This window comes from Urocitellus parryii, chromosome 3, assembly GCF_045843805.1.
Source record: "Urocitellus parryii isolate mUroPar1 chromosome 3, mUroPar1.hap1, whole genome shotgun sequence".
NCBI classification, from domain to species: domain Eukaryota; kingdom Metazoa; phylum Chordata; class Mammalia; order Rodentia; family Sciuridae; genus Urocitellus; species Urocitellus parryii.
The window spans coordinates 120879008-120895957 of NC_135533.1; the positions used below are offsets into that span (position 1 = coordinate 120879008).

At 39.8% G+C, this 16950-nt stretch overlaps 1 pseudogene; it reads right to left on the reverse strand.

Annotated features, from left to right (window-relative positions):
• Positions 1–13531: 13531 nt before the first annotated feature.
• On the reverse strand, positions 13532–16731 carry LOC113176511 (KH domain-containing RNA-binding protein QKI pseudogene; annotated as a pseudogene).
• Between the last annotated feature and the right edge of the window lie 219 nt (positions 16732–16950).

Consider the following 16950-nt stretch of genomic DNA (forward strand, 5'->3'; position numbering starts at 1 on the left):
AATATTTGCAGGTCTTGTGTCCCAAAATTTGTCAATGTCTTCTAGATTTTCTGGTTTATTGGTATATAAATTATCAAAATAGTTTCTATCTATCCTCTAGATTTCAGAAGTTTCTGTAGTGATATATCATTTTTCATCTCTAATTGTGTTGATTTATGTCTTCCCTCTCATTCTTTGCTTAGTTTGTTTAAGGGATTATCAATCTTATTTATCTTTTAGAATGACCATCTCTTTATTGCACTGATCCTGTGTAATTTAATTCTTAATACATTAATTTTGACATTCAGTATCCCATGTTTACTATGTAATCCACTGTATTAATAATCATAAGGACACAAATGGGGTAGGAATTACACAAATTATATAATTCTATTTATTTAAATTATATTTCCTTGTGTAAAGAGAAAATAGAATGCAGAAGATGAGAGAGAACTTGATCTACTATTAAAACTTATCAAAAAAGTTATTCTGTTAGCAGGAGAAAAGAGAAACAAGACAAAGAAAAAAATGAAAAATAATATAAAAATGATATAAAACAAAATATACCAATAAAAATCCTAACCCTTTAGAGATAGGGCAAGGGAAAATAACTACATTTTTAAAAAAATGAAACAAATGAGAAAATGTAAACAAATAACTATATATGTACATGAATCATTCAGTACATATATAAACACAAAAAAGACCAAAAAAAAAAATCCCACACACAATAACTAAAGAAGAAAAACAAAAGATATTCTTAATGAAAAATTAAGAAATTATTTCCACTGAGGTGGCCAAAATAGTCAATGAGAATATGTGTTCCCTATCTTTGCCCAGCTGTTTTTTTTTTCTTTTCATCTTGAGTTATGTACTGAGGAGTAAGGGCCATGGATTCTTAAAACCTTCTTTTTGTGTTGATCATCAAATTGCCAGTTGGAGTTCAGAAATTCTCAGCTTCATTTCTCGGCAGAGTATGAGATAGGATGTGCTGGGAGGTACAGTCTCCCTGATTTTTGTCTGCACAGACGAGTTTGATGAAGTCCTAGGGAGGCTCATGGCAGAAGACTCTGAGGAGTTCCTATAGGTGGAATTCCATAGGTGGGGCTAAGGTCCAATCAGGCCCCACTTTGTGGTGATTGCTCTGAAGAGATTATATCAGTGTACTCTTAGGGTCCAGAATTTGCAAATCTCTGCTGGGAGACTGTATTTCAGGAGTCTCCTTCAGATTCCACTTGTGGGGTGAGGGAGAAAATTCTTCACCCTCTCTGCTGCCTGTGGAGTGACCTTTCCAAGCTTCCTGGCTCATTTTTACACCAGCTCCTTCAAATTCTCAATCCCCTTCAGCTGGTCCTGGGAAGCACTCAAGGGGGAAGGGACCAGGGCTTTCCTCCACATCTCTGACTTGAGTTCCCCTGGGGAAAATGCTCTCCTTGCCTTTTGCTCTAGCTCAGCCAGGCAAAGCCTAAGCCTTGTGGCAGGACCTTTCAGGACCATGCATGCATACCTACTTATATCTCCCAGCTCCAGGCTGCTGCAGTGACTGCCTCAGCTTGACTGTGTCAAGGTGTTTCCTGCCTTGCTCTCTGGGGACAGCAGGAGTCCCAGAGCTCCCTTCTTGCATGAGTGTACAGTGAAATGAAGCCTCTTCTTCAGCCAAGGAAAGGCTGCCTCTCTGATCTCATGATTTTCACACTAAATCTATCTATTTTATTTCTGTGCGTTTTTCCTCCCTCTGTGACCTAGCAGCACCACTATTACTGCGGCTGCTGTTGCTGCCGTTGTTGCTGCCACCATTCTTGGCTAGAATGTACTCTCTCCTTTTTTTCTTTGTTTAATGCACCCATCCACGTTTCTGTTTCTCTAAGACTCTGACTGTCCAGTATTGGGTTTTATTGATATGCCTCTTTCACCCACTTCAGAGTGAAACAGTATTCTTGCTGTTTGCATTACAGGTCCCAGAGCTACAAGAAATAAAATCCTTATCTACCTTTAATGTTGCTTCCGTCTTGTAATGTATCATTCTTTTACTTGAGTTTCTGACTTTCTATGCTCTGTGACATTTTTTTCCATTCACTATTAAGTTTTAGTGAGTTCCTCTAGTTTTCCACCTCATCAGGAAGCAATCTTCTTGCCTTGTAAGCCTGGCACCAAAGAACTTCCAGGGGAGCACTCTTCCTCCAATCTGGCAACTTCTCTTCTCCTGAGAGCAAAATTTGTATGATTTCTGTTCTTTTCATTATCTCAAGATATGTTTTAGGGCCCAAATATTTTCTATCTTGTTGAAAACCTCATGTGACCTTGAAAAAATTTTTATTCTTTCCTTGTTGTATGAAGTATTTGTACAAATGCCAATTAGATCTATGTGATATGATAATGGTTTTGGTAAATTCCTAGGGTTGCCATATCTAAGTACCAGCTTTCTTGGGTTGAAGTAATGCAACTGTCCTAGAGCTCTATTCCCTAGAAATTCCATGTTGACCTGTTAGCAGGACCATGCTACTTCTGAAAACTTTAAGGAAGAATTTTTCCTGCCCATTCTTAACTTCTACTGGTTTAGTGGCCAGCCTTGTTCTGCTTGGTTTTCAACTGCAGCACTTTACTCTCTGCTTCCATCATCACATGGCATTAGTCCCTCATGAGTGTGCCCCATCTTCTTATGAGAACAGATGCTCTATTTGGAGAATGGGTCCACCCTGCTCCAAGAAGATACCTTTAATTGCTAAGAACACAATGAATCTCTTTTCAAACCTGGTAAACTTTTGAGGTACTGGTGTTAGGACTTAAACATGTATTTGGGTGGAAGTAATTTGACCTATAACAGAGATGATGATTCAACAGTATACTTTTTCTTTTCTTCCTGGTAGATCTGTCAAGTGCTTTAAAGGAATGCTGAAATCTTTTACTATAACTGTGTAATACTTCATTTCTCATTGTAGTTCCTTCCATTTTTTCTGTTTTGTATTTTATCTTTTCCTGGTTTACACTAACAATCATGTTCCAGCAGCAAATGAGCCTGTGTGTATTAAACAGCCATCTCCATCCACCATAGACCCATGTCCACAGCAAGAAAGCCCCTTGAGTAATTCTTCAGTAAATGAATGTGAAAGGAAAGGAATCATGACACTTGAAGTGACCAAGAGATCTTTATTGAGGTGTCTGATTGACAGGAGAAAGAGGAGAAAAGAGAAAGAGATAGAGAGCTAGAGCAAGAGAGAGAATAGGGAAAAAGAGAAGAGAGGGGCAGAGAGCAAATCGAAAGAGAGAGAGAGAGAGAGAGAGAGAGAGAGAGAGAGAGAGGGAGGAGATAAAAAAGAGAGAGGGGAGAGCAAAATGAGATAAAGAGAGAGCGAAAGCAAAAGAGAAGGTTCTTGTAGAAGATCTTATATCCCTTTTGCTGTGCTGCTTAAATCTAACAGGGTCTCTGGGTCTGCAAGCTGCCTTGTTGTCATACAGTGATTGGATCACACAGTAGTTGCTAAGGGTGTCATCTTCTGCCTATTCAGGCAGACTGGGCAGGGGCTAGATGAGGATTTCCATTGTACCAGATGGTGGGGGTTGAGCATTCAGCCTTGAGTGGGGTTGAATGTTCAGCCTTGAGGCAAAGAAGCAATAAGGAACCAGATGGGTGAGGGTCGGGTGTTCAGCCCACCCTGCAGCTAACATTTGTTCAGCCCACCCTGCAGCTAACGGAACATACTGACAGCTACACTATATTTTCCTAGATTGCAATCCGGTAATCATGGAGGTGGTGCCAATTGACTGGGGAGAAGAAAAATCACAATCTATTGAGGAAGTAATGTGATCCTGCTTTGTCTAAGACATAAATGTTATTTTCTTTCTTTTAACTCAAATTCAGGCATGAAACTATGACAGTGTTCATTATAGATGACTTATACAATTTCTTTTGTGGTGGAATTACAACTACACATGTATTACCACTGAGCTTGACTCAAGATGACATTAACATATGACAACAACAGTTGTCAAATAGTTGGAGTATTTTCCTCAGTGGCACTTTTCCTTGGTAGAAAAAAATTTTGTGCATGTCATCAAATTGTACCTGAGAAATCTCTCATGCAAAGCTCATATCTTTTCACAAGTTCCCTCTCTGCCTTATTTTGTGATCTTTTCCCCAACAGCTGTTTCCCATCTAGTTATCTAATGTCACCACAGCCAACAGTAGACTTGTGCGAATGATCTCCTGCTCTCACTGTCTTCCTTTCTGCAACTACAGGTAGCCCTACAGCAAATGAGAAATATAAGTATTCTCAACTCCCTAATATACTGAGAAAGAATATCTATACTGAAATAGGTTGGACTTTCCTGTTTTATTTTTTGTAGAAAATTATAATGAATTCAGATTTCTTTTGGAAATGAGGATTGGGATGTGGTGACAACTGATAATCCAGTGAAGAATTATGACCATCTACTATGATTCTTAAGCAGCTGTCATTTGGTGGTGTTCAGTTGTGTGCATGAGGGTGGGGAGGTATCTCTGAGCATGACCATGTGTAATAATTGTGGTGTGTGTTTGTGAGGATGTGAGAACTTCCTCAGAAATTCTGTTCCAACATGCCCATCACAAGCATCAATTTTACAAAAATTAAACCCTATAATACTTCATGATTTGCATGAATCAATTCCTTCAAGCTTCATGACACCCAGATCTAAAGTTTCTGGTTACTCCCCACTCTGTAGATAGAGATGATGCTGAGCCAAAAGATCCAGGTTCTTGACTCTGTAAGTGGAAGGGCAATGAAGGTTTAGGAATTTGTCCTGATGTTGATTCTTTGGGATAGGGAACAGTATTCATTGCTCGGCCATATATTGTACTCCAGGTTATTCCAATATATATGTGTACTCATATCTCCTACAGAGATTTGAAACATTTTACATACTTTTAAGGTGGCCTCAGTGATCATCTCTAGAGGCAGATATCCTCCTAGGAGTACAAAATGAAAAGCATACATAGCCCACATGCTTCCAGTATAGCTGGAAAATCTAAGGCTCTGCTTCTCATTTATTGTTCTTCTCTTTGCCATATATTTTCACTACTGTCCATATTGAGAAATGCCTTAAATAATTCAAAAGCAATAACAAAAGTAAACTAATAGTCATTCTGTATCTTCCTAGTTTCCCCAAATGGCATGGTGGAGTTAATACCTGGAGAAAGCATGGATCGGGAGGATCCATCAAATGCCATATAGTAAGTTTGCTTGTCTTCCTCTGAAATACTAGTGTTGCTCTTTAATTTCTCTTTCTATTGTAATATGATATGATTTCCTGGGGATGACATACACAATTTCCTGATTGGAGAGATTCTCATGGGATTTTCTATTGCCAACTGAGACCTAACTGAAGGCAAGATTACCAGGATCAGCTACACACTGTTTGACAGTAAGCTTTGTGGTCAGCAGTGGTTTTCCCTCTTGGCCATCGAATTCCATAGTTGTCACCTAATTTAGACTTGTGACACAAATCCCCTTAGAGACTTGTGTCATTTGGTGAGAGTATGTTTGCTTTGTTCTGGCCTTTGAGTTCCCTTGACTTGACCACTTTCTCATCTGCTTTTCTAATGTCACCAAGTAATCAAAAGACTTGTGCACAAAGGACTGAGCATGGCTTGATCTTCATAGTGACTCCCTTTCTGTATATACAGAAAGATTCAAGAGGAGTCATAAGTGGTATATATCTGGGCCCCACTCTCTTGCTGGTGCAAAATGTAGATGTTGCCAAGGGTCAGACATTCTTCCTTCCTTTTGTATGCAGAGTCTCAGTGATTCATCCCACTACCTCTTGGAGGATGAGAAATGAGGGTGTTTTGGTACAAAGTAATTTAAACACACACACACACACACACACAAAAAAAAAAAACTGTGGCCATTCTTCATGGTTCCTGGGATCAGCTGTGTGAGTGGAGTGGTGTGATCAGGGCAATGAAAGATACAGATGTGTGTCTTTGTGCATCCATGTGATGTGATTCTGAGTGTGCCTGTGTGTTCATTTTTGCACATTTCTCTAGATATATACACACCAAGATGCCACTGTCAACATGTTCAAACAAACAATCTTAATTACATCATTATTATGTAAATAGATCAAATGTAAATTTTCCATGTGTGCAGTTCATTCCATACCAAGAATACCTCAATTAACATGGAAAATATATCCCATCAAACCCTGGAAATTTTTCACATCAATAAAACAAACTGTTTTTGTCACTGCACCAGTAGCAACATCATTTAACAACAAACCTCACCTGTCAATGGGCTCTGAATTAAGTCAGGGCATTTGATTGTTCATAACACTTCACTCATGACAGTTTTTCACATTCATATACATTTTCTCTGAGAGGTGCCAGAATTTGTTTTCCAAACCCCATTCTAAGAAAACTTCTGGGCAGGGCCATTCCTTAGCAGTGACCCTCAGATCCAACAACACACTGTACTCTTAGGAGTCTGAAAGTAAATGCCCAGGCCAGAGTTCCCTGAAGCTAAGGAAGGACTCAGTTTGCATGTTCCAAATGATACTGAAAGCTGCGTTATTGGGTCCTTTTGTAGACACTAATTGAGAAACATGCTTAAAGTGGAGGAACTTTCATGGGGCCTGACCATCACAACTACAGCATCTAGTTACAGGAGTATGGGCTTCAGTGAAGATCAAGCTCAGCACAGCAGTGGTGTCTGATCCCATAGTTTAGGTCTGTGCTGCCCCTATATGGCCTGGAGGATATCACATTGACAGTGTCTCTGATAGGTCTTCACAAATGCTATCTAGGTCCTTCCAGTTATATGGACATGGATACTGACAGTGACTGGTCTCTGAGGGTGGAACCACTGTGCTCATCATTCCTCCTCATTTCTGAGCTTATTCCTAAGCAGAGTGTCTTCATCTTAGTCCCTTATCAGCACGTGATGAGTGCCACTCTGAACTGAGACCTCACTTGTCCAGCCTGTGGGACTCTACAGTGAGCCAGGTATCCACCTGGGATTTGACCAGGGCCAGAAAGAATCAGTAGAAAAGTTAAGAAGATAGCATTGTGTCCAAGCTCTGCACCCACATTTCTAGGCAGGATGTACTAGACCCTGCAGGGATCCACCTGAATCTTAATGTTGACTTTGTTTATGTAGTGTCCTCAGGCCCTCAAGAGTTCCTGGCCCTTTTGCAAGAGTTCACAGTCTACTTACAAGAAAGAGGTGAGATCAGGTTAGCAAACTCCTCTGCAACGAAATTCAGGGTATGGAAGTTTATGTCTGCTTCATCTTTGAACTCCAGGTCTTTGCCATACAAAATAACATGGATGTGATGTTTATATTTAATTTTATTCAAATTTTAATATGAAACATTCAGAGCCTCATCCCAGTTTCACATTTCAAGTGCCCAGTAGACCTATGTCCATAAGGCAGAGAACATTCCCATTCTCTTGTGGGTAGCTGCCCTGATTCTGGCACAGTGTCTGTTCTGTGAATTTATATTCTTCAAACTGTCTGCATCACAGGTTGCATGTCAGCTTGGGCTGTTTCAAGGAAAGAGTAATAATGTGCCAATAGAAGGAAGAAAGTACTTAAAATTTGACTCCTTCAGCTCCACTCTCTCACTTAAATGTTTGCAATTGTTTGCAGAATCCTGTTGAAGGCCTCTGACTCCCCAGAGTTTAAGAGGGTCTGAGAAGCCAGAAAAAGAGATAAGGGTAATCCTAACTATTAATATTAATGTATTATTATCTTTTCCTGCTATTAAGAAAACACTTGTGATATAATAATTTATACAGGTGTGTTTAGCTTAAAGTTCTGGAGAAAAGAGCATGGCACTGGTAAGCGTGTGGCTTTAGTGAATGCCCTCTTAGCTGCATCACATGATTGGTGGTGTCAGCATGGATGCAGGTGCAGGAGGGAGACATCACATGGGGAGACAGGAAGCCAGCAGGAATCAGATGATTCATTTGCTCTTCTTATATAACCAGCATTTAACAAGGGTTTGAGAAATCTATATTCTTAACTCTGAGTCTCATGCCCTCAAATGACCTCATCACCTCCAAGGAGACCCTTCCTCATGCAGGATTCACAACTCTCATTATGGCCATACTGAGTACCAAGCCTCAATCACACAATCGTGTGGGGGACAGACAACATCTCACCCTAGCACCCATCATGAGCTTAATTGGTGTAGAAGAAAGCATGAGATAATCTTAAGTAACTCTGTTGCTGATATTTGTTTCTCTAAAGTTTGGATTTACAGCCAAGCTTATGACTCCAGCAGCGAAGATGAAGAGCCTGCAGGTAGGAACAGCCCTTGTGGTATGAGCCAATGGGAAAGGTTTCCTGGTAGGAGTGCAATCCATCTACACATGTAGAAAATGAGGAATGGGCATGAAATAGAAATTTTAAAAAAAATGTATTGTTTTCATAGTTTAATGACATAAGATAAAAGAGTTAATATACCTTCTGACTTTGAGCATCCAATTCATAAGAATATGTCATTTTGCTCAGATTGTTACACACAGTCTTCACTGTAAGACCCACTCTGTCCTGCATTTGCCTCTACTAAGCATCAAATAGCTAAGCTTTAATTGTTGGCTATGTCTTAGGAATTATGCATTAAAGAATTAAGATCTGGGCTTTGGGTTTGACCCCTAATGGAAGGAATCTAGTGGAACACAATTTTATTTAAGAGGCATTTTGTGAACATGTAGTCAAAGTTATCACTTGTGCTAACCAGTGTGTAAGAACTCAAAATTCCCCTCTGTGTGTTCTTCTGTTTGTTGTCTACTCCTGCCTGGTTTAAAAGGAACTCACAAATTTGGAGGACTTAAAGAAAATTTCTTCAGTGCTACCTGGACAGGCCTCTGGGTTCTGCTATAAAAGAGTGGGGAGAAGTTCATCCTTGAACATGTTTCTCACCTCCTGTCTTCATCTAATTCCCAAACAATGGGACTAGAAGAACAATCTAAATTTGCAGGAACAGGATGGCACAGACATCCCTACTGAGTACAGGGGTAGAATATGAACTGGAAAAAGCTCTTGGGATTCCAGATCTATTCCTCATTGCAGAGTTAAGGTGATAGAGGCCAGGAGACAGGAGTGCAGACAAGAGGAAGAATGGAGAGCTTTGACTTTGGACTATAGAAAACCAGGAGCAGCAACAACTCAAGTTCTCACCTTGACTTTAACTCTGCCTCTCACTTTTCCAAGGCCACGTCTTCACCATTACAGCCCTCGTCCATAGAGAAGACATTGTAACAGATCCTGAGGATGAGGATGAGGAGAAAGGACCAGAAATCTGCAAGTAATTGATTTTCTATTTGTGTCTCTTCTTTATTCCTTTCTTATTTTGAAACTCTTTGTATGTTTTCCATATTTTCCCTTTCCCACTTTTTATGACATTTCTAAAGGTGCTTTCCCCATTCAGATATTTGAGGTCTTTGTATCATTAATGTCTGTTAATCTGTCTGCACCAGCTTTCTTAGTCTTGCCCTGGTCTCTGACCTCAGGCAACACCAATGAATCATATTGAGAAAAACTGCATGGCCTTGCACTGAGGTTGAGTAGGTGGGTGGGGGTGGTCAGAAAGACTGAGTTCTTCCCTGGGACATAAACAAGTGGCGCTCTATTCTAGCCACCACTGCACACCTGGGTTTTCCTGCCCTCACTGGTTTTGAGCATGCATAAATGTACCCTTACTTTCCTATGTCAAGATTACACAATTAGAACATAATTCTCCCAAAGTAATCTGTTCCAGGGATCCTGCCCTGATTTAAAATGTCAGATCAAGGCAGCAAAGATAATAAAAAAGTTTGGGAAGAGGAAGTGTGGGTATGGAAGGAATGGGAAGGAGAGTAAAAGTCAAATAAGTGCACGTATTCTCCATTGCTTCCTTAAGAAGCAAGGAGAGCACTGAAGTGGCCTCCATTGCATGTAACCATGACCATGCAAGGGGAGGTACAATAATGGTTAAAATAAGTGAAGGAAGCTCTCTGAGGATGGAGCTATAGAGGGTAGGGCTAGAGGAGTAGGGTCTTTGCTCTACCCTGTCTCATCACAGGTGCTGCTCCTTAGGGTCCCAGATGTGTGCTACTCAGTCTTTACACCCAAATGTCCTAGAGAACCCTTCCCAGTGCCTCATGTTCACTCGAAGCAGCCTCAGAAGGTTCTGAAGGTGAATGTCCATGGGAATGTCCTTGCTTCCGAGGACATTCATAAACATTCTCTGCCCACAGACAATACCCTCAACTGAGGGCAGCATACTAGCCTCAGTTCTCCCTGCCCAGACCCCAGGGAAAATCAGGGCCCAAATTCATTTTGCATATCCTGAGGACAGTTGTGGTCCTGGCCACTCTCTGTGGCCAGCAACCCATCCCAAAGTGACCTTTTACCTGGTTCTATGTTATAGACTCCATAGGACACCTGGGAGAACAGTGATTATGGTCCCAGGACTCAGGACAGACGAAACTGGCAGTGAAGAACAGCTGGAATCAGCCTACAGGACATGGAGCAGGAACTGGTTTTTCTGTTCCAACAGATAACAATGTATATTGTATAGAACTGTACAGACTAATGTGTACTTTGTTAAATAATTTTATTTTAATCTTAAATTTTTATATTAAATTCTATTTACTTGGTAATAGAACTCATTATGTAAAATAAAACACATCATTGGAAAACACACTAAATAGATGTAGATGTTCTTGATCTTAATAGATTAAGATTAGACCTTAATCTTAATAAATCAATGAATTACAAAGAAATTACCTGGTGACCACCATCACCATCACTCTTATCCTCCCATACCCCGAAGTTTGCTTTTTTGTTGTTTTTTAGATTGGTTTTATAATATTCATTAAATTAATGATGTGAGTTAATAGAAACAATAAACAAAGAATTAAATTGCAAGCCAAGTAAAATCCCAACTAAAACCATTAAGTGTTTAATTTATTTATCCATTCATTAGGTAACTAATCTCAAGACAAGACACTCAATATAATAAAGGCCTGGAAAATAAGTGCCAATTTTTACTTATCAAAATTGTGGTTTTGCATTTTGTATCCTTTTCTCAATCAAGAAAAAATATTTTTGAATGTATAACAGACATATAAAACAATTTGGAAACATACATTATAAACTTGTAACAATGGCTATAAATACATTCACTGACATGTTTCTCATTGGCAATAGGATGGTTGTGGTGGATATAGAGCATGAACACTACTAAGATAATCAAGACTAGACAAAAAAACACATGTCAGCTCTATGGTAACATACGAAGAACACTCCAATCTAACCATGCCAAAAATTACATAATACTGTCAGAAAAATGCCTTAAAAGCTATATAATTTAATAAGAAATAAATTCAATAAAGAATGATAATACCGGGTCTGGGGTTGTAGCTCCGTAGTAGAGTACTTACCTCGCAAGTGTGAGAGCCTGGGTTTGATCCTCAGCACCACATATAATAAACAAATAAAATTGTGTCCATCTACAACCAAAAATATTTAAAAAAGAATGATAGGCTGGGGTTGTAGCTCAGTGGCAGAGAACTTACACAGTATGTGTGAGGCACTGGGTTCTTTTCTTAGTGCCACATATAAATAAGTAAAATAAATGTCCATTGACAACTATATATTATATATATATATATATATATATATATATATATACACACACACACACATATATATATTTTTTAAAAAAAGAATGATTATACTGAGAACCAAGGCATTCATATTTCTAATTTCCCCATAAAGACCTTTGATAAACATCTAAAATGTTTAAGTTTTAACATATTTGAGATAAAACTGAAACTGTCACTCATGTGTTTGAGTATCACAAGTTATTCAACCAACACAAAAAATTAAAATCTTAATGGCACAGCATGTATTATAAATAAATCAAAACAATAGCATGTGTAACACAAAGACAGAGCAGTTGCACATTAAATGAAAACTAGCTGAATATAAACAACAACTGTCTGCTACATAGCATAAAGTGAAAAGGGTTCCAAGTGAAGTGAGACAAGCTGATGGAGAGGTCACCATGATGCTGCCAATTGAGTTTCCTTCTAACCACTGTTTTCCAGAATGGAAATTTTTGCTAGGTATACTATTATCTCCAAATTTTAAAAAATTCCAATGCATCTGCCCTCTCAAAATAGAATAAAGCTCTAATTTTGTCTGTCAACTGGTGTTTTGATCACACATAATTTTGGGGGGTTGACGTTGACCCTTGTATCAACCAAAAGTAGTCCATAATGACGTGTTTTTTAAAACTTACTAGTCAAATATTAGAACAGTTACAGTTATCAATTTTTTTTCACAGTTCAAATTTGACAAATTTGCATCAAAATCATGTGGCACACATCATGTAATTCAAAGCCTCAACTCATTTTTCCCCCGTATGTTGTTTCACATACTGGTTGACTGAGTAACACACATTAGATTTTATTCTGAGGAAAAAACTGATCTCACCATACACTGACAACCACCAGAAAGAATCATTTAATGAAATAGGTTTATTTATTTTTTCGTTTTATAACACTTGAAAGTTTAAAATACACTTGTGTGTGTGTATATATATAAACACACACACACACATACACATGTATCTACATCAGTACTCTTGTATAGTAAAAGTATCTAGTTTTTGTTTATTTGCTTCAGTGCACTACACTTTTATCTACAATTTCATTACATGTATACAGTAAATAGGCAAGTTTGGATTTTATATTTATATTCTTAATGATTTTTTTTTTCTATACAGGGAGGTTTAAAAAAAAATACTTGAGCAGTTTTCCCAGTAGTTTGATGCATAATGGATGTACCTTATTCTCAAAATTTTATTAGGGAGGTATAAAATAAAGATTCTATAATTTTAACTCAAATATCCATCTTTTAAAAAATAGTGTTGAGGTTTGTTTTTTGCATTACTTTTCAAAACTTCTCAAGTTTTTCTCTCATGGCACAATCTTCTAATACTTCAAATGTAGCAGGCAATTAAAAAAACAGTTGCATCTTCTGCCTTTGGTGGGCACTGTAGTGACTGAACAAAATATCAAATTTTGAATACTTTTGAATCACTTCACCAATGACTGGCCTGACCAAAGAAGGTTCACGCATGATGCATCATCACACAATTCATTAAGGGAAAGCTTGATTTCACTATGGGAAGAAAAGATTCCTAGAAACATCTCTCAGTTACTATTTCTGTCACTGAGTAGTTAAGGGCCATCTGTCTCCCGTCTTAAGGAGGCCTTCTTACCATTCAGCTGGGGTGAGACATTGAAAGATGATCAGTGCTGTAGAATAATTTGGGCCTTAATACGTTATTACTATTCAGTGGAGTTTCAAGAACCACTTTTATTAACATGGGGAGAAAAAGCTGAGTAGGAGGACAACAATTTCATTATCATTTGTTCAGTTAGATGGACAAATGGACAATCCCTCAGCTTGCTGCACTGATTACAGACAACCAAAAGTGATTACAAGTTAATTGATAAGCCGGCAGGCATGGTCAGGTCATGACTGGGTGAAGAGCTCAGAGATCAGAGGTTCATAGGTTAGTTGCCAATGGCAGCTTGCCCTGAAGTCACAATCCTTTGGTAATGAAGGAAACACATATTTTTCCTTCAAAGTTTAGTAACCACTGTACCTAATAAACCACTGGGTTCAATAGGGTACAAGGATTGAAGTAGGTGGTGCCAATGTGTAAGGATATTTGTATGATGTGTTGATTTACCTAGCCTCAGGCTCTTGAGGGACTATTGCAGCAGTTTGGTGAGAAGTTCCATTTGGAAAGGTAGAAGTATGTATTTGTCTGATCAAAGATATGGTGGTAGGGCCAGCTGGTAGGAGTACTCAGGGCAGTTGGTGGGAGGACAAGCCCAGGATCAGTTATGATCCTTGGAGCATACTGGGCTGTTGCCACAAGAGTAAAGGCAAGGGCTCTGATTTAATGTTGGCTTCTCTGCAGGTGTAATTCAGAATCAGGAGCTCCATCAGCTGCTGCTGTCTGCTGATTCTGCTATAGGTACCAGTCCAGTCATTTCCAGTCCAGTCATTTCTTCACTTCTTTAACTGCCCTCCTCATTTTTATTTCTGTTTTGCCCTGAGCATCTTCCACAGTGATCAGCACATGCAAATCATCATTTACATGCTCCCAATTAGGTTTGCTCTATTTTGCCCCTCCTCCTCTTTATCTCTCATTGAGCCTTTGCCTCATGACATTATTTTACATCCATTTTCTGCTTCAAACTATTTAACTGTAAATACTCTGGATCCAAAGATCCCTCCAACAAAATTAAAGTCTAAGTATTCTTTTTACAGACACACACAAAAAAAGGTTTCTCTTGTAACAGAACAATAGGACCCACAGCATCAGGCAATTCTGTGTTCCTTTTCTCTGTACTGCCATTTAATGTGTCATTGTGCATGTCTTTCTGTACTCTGCTAATTTCTTCCTCCATCTGCCGCTGGAGATGGTTGAAGATCCTGCAGAATTTGGACAGACTGCTGGATTACATCAGGTAATCCAGGATTATCATTTTCCTGTCCATATTCCAGGCTTTGCAGCTCATTCTGCACCTCTGGCCATGGTGGTACCTGACCCAGTGTCCACCTCTGTGCTGGCTCCTGTTCTTGGTCACAGCTGTGGCAATCAGCTTATATTCCAATGTGAGGAGGCACTGTGGCCCAGCTGAATGGGATGTCTCTGTGGGAATTCAAAGGAAAGCACTCAGCCAGGAGCATGCTTTCTCCATTGTGGGAACAGGCGTCCCTAGGTCTGAAGGAGCAGGGAGTTTGGGTTTATCAAAAAGGTACCCAAAGCTAATGTAGAGATGTAGGACCATGAACTGAGATGTAGAATTAAATAAAAATGTTATTTGAATGATGATTATGATGACCATGATCATGATCATGAGTTACTTTAGTGCAGAAACACCCTGTTCTTCCCCAGCCCAGCTACTGTTCACATTGCCAAGGAGGGTAGTGCCAGACCTGACAGGAAATATACAGGAGTTTGGCTCCACAGAGAGTACCATTCATGTTTCTCTGATCTTTTGTTTTTGCAGAATAGTTGTAGATAGATCTTTCTCCTCTTTCTCTAAAGAAAACAAAACACCATAATGGGAATCTTTCCCTGGACTAGGTAAAAAGAACTCCATCTACATCATATGCTTGTGTACATCTGATGCAGCCTCGCTCTATTGTTCTGGTCAGGAATAGGTGGGGGCAGGTGTTCTGGAGTGAGTGTCAACTCCCTGTACACAGAATTACAGGTGGTAGGAGTTTCGGGTTCACCTGTGAGAGGGATGCTCAATTTGTGAGGCTCCTCTACCAGCAGAAGGTGGAAAAACTGTAGCAAGGAACAGTCAGAAAGCAGACTGGGTCTGCCCTGGGGGATCCCAAGAGGGAGGCCAGCCCCTGGATCAACAGGTGTCCAGGAAGAGCCTTTAGAATGGAAATCAGGATGATCCATTCTATCCATGGGCTGCAATGAGGGTCAGGCTCACAGTGTCAATGTCTTAGGGCTGAAGGCATGAGTAGGAATTAGGATTCATGAGAAGACTACCTAGAAAATGTACTGGAAAAAATTGATCCAAGGTGTCAACCTAGGCAGCTCCCAAAGGATGGTGGGTCATTGGGGAAACCAAAATTCCAGGTGTTCCAGAAGGGAGCTCAGAATGACAAAGCAAGGAGCTGAGGACTGTGTCCTTCAAACAGGATGGCTGTCTGGGCCTCCTGACCTCTCAAGGAACATGCTCACCATTCAACAATGGTGCCACTGCTAATTCCTTTCTCTTGGTCACATTTGTACCTCCTCTCTACCTCTCTCCCACCTCCAGAAATATTTGTCCTCAGAACTACAGCTCCTATAATCAGATGCAGCGTCTGAGGGCAGAGTAGGCACATATAACCTTGTCTCTGAATAAACAGCCTCATTTAGGAATCTTTATACAATGACATGGACTGTTATCTGCTTCAGGTCAATTCTCTGACCATTGGACTCTAGATATTTCAGTAACATTATCCTCCTGGATAGAGGGAACCCTGACCAAACCACACTCTACAGCTTAGCTCTACACAACCCAACACTGAGGAAATTCAGAGATCAGGTGGACTAGTATTTTCCTCAGGCAGTTTGTTTCTGGCAAATTAATTATGTAAAACACTGAAGCAATAAATATACATTCCAGCAGCAGCTGCCTGTCTACTGTGGGAAGGAGGCTGTTGAAGAAGGGAGCAATCACCCATCATAAAATGAGATTAGAAGATGTGGTGAATCCACAGAAGCACCTGAATATTTATCAAAAAAAGTGTCATATGTTAACTGATTTCACAAAGTCCTGACACACTGTCATATTATAAAGAATGTGACACTGATGGGACAGTAGTGTACCTGGATGACTGGAGAAATGGAAGAGGAGGTTAGGATCAATGGTTTACATTCTAATGACTAAGGCATAATTAGTGGTCTCAGGAGAGCTCAGTCCGTGGCCAGACCCTTAGAAGTTCCACAGCCCTGCTTACCTAGGCCCAGGACACACCTCAATGCAGGATGGATGGGACAATGATCATGAAATCACTGAAAGGCAAATGGGTCTTGGAGATCAAGGCTTTTTATTTTCTGACCAGAGAAGAAGCTAGAGGAAAAGTTGGACCTCCATCTCTTCCTCTCGAAATATATTACCTCCAGAGCTTGTAAGACGGTTCCCCAGAAGCCCCCACTGAAGAGCTCAAGGAAAGGAGTAATGTTCATAATCTCCAAAGACTCACAGAATCAAAAGTTCTATGGGGAAAAGGAGTCTTAGGGGAGCCCAGCTGTGCTGTCAACCTCAGGACATAGAGCTCTGGGTCATCTCCACCTTGCCTTCTATAACCATTGGATATGAATATGCTAGCACTGTACCAGCAGAAGCCAGATCATTCCCCTGTGCTGGTTATTATATATGATGATGACTCTAGACCCCAATGATAC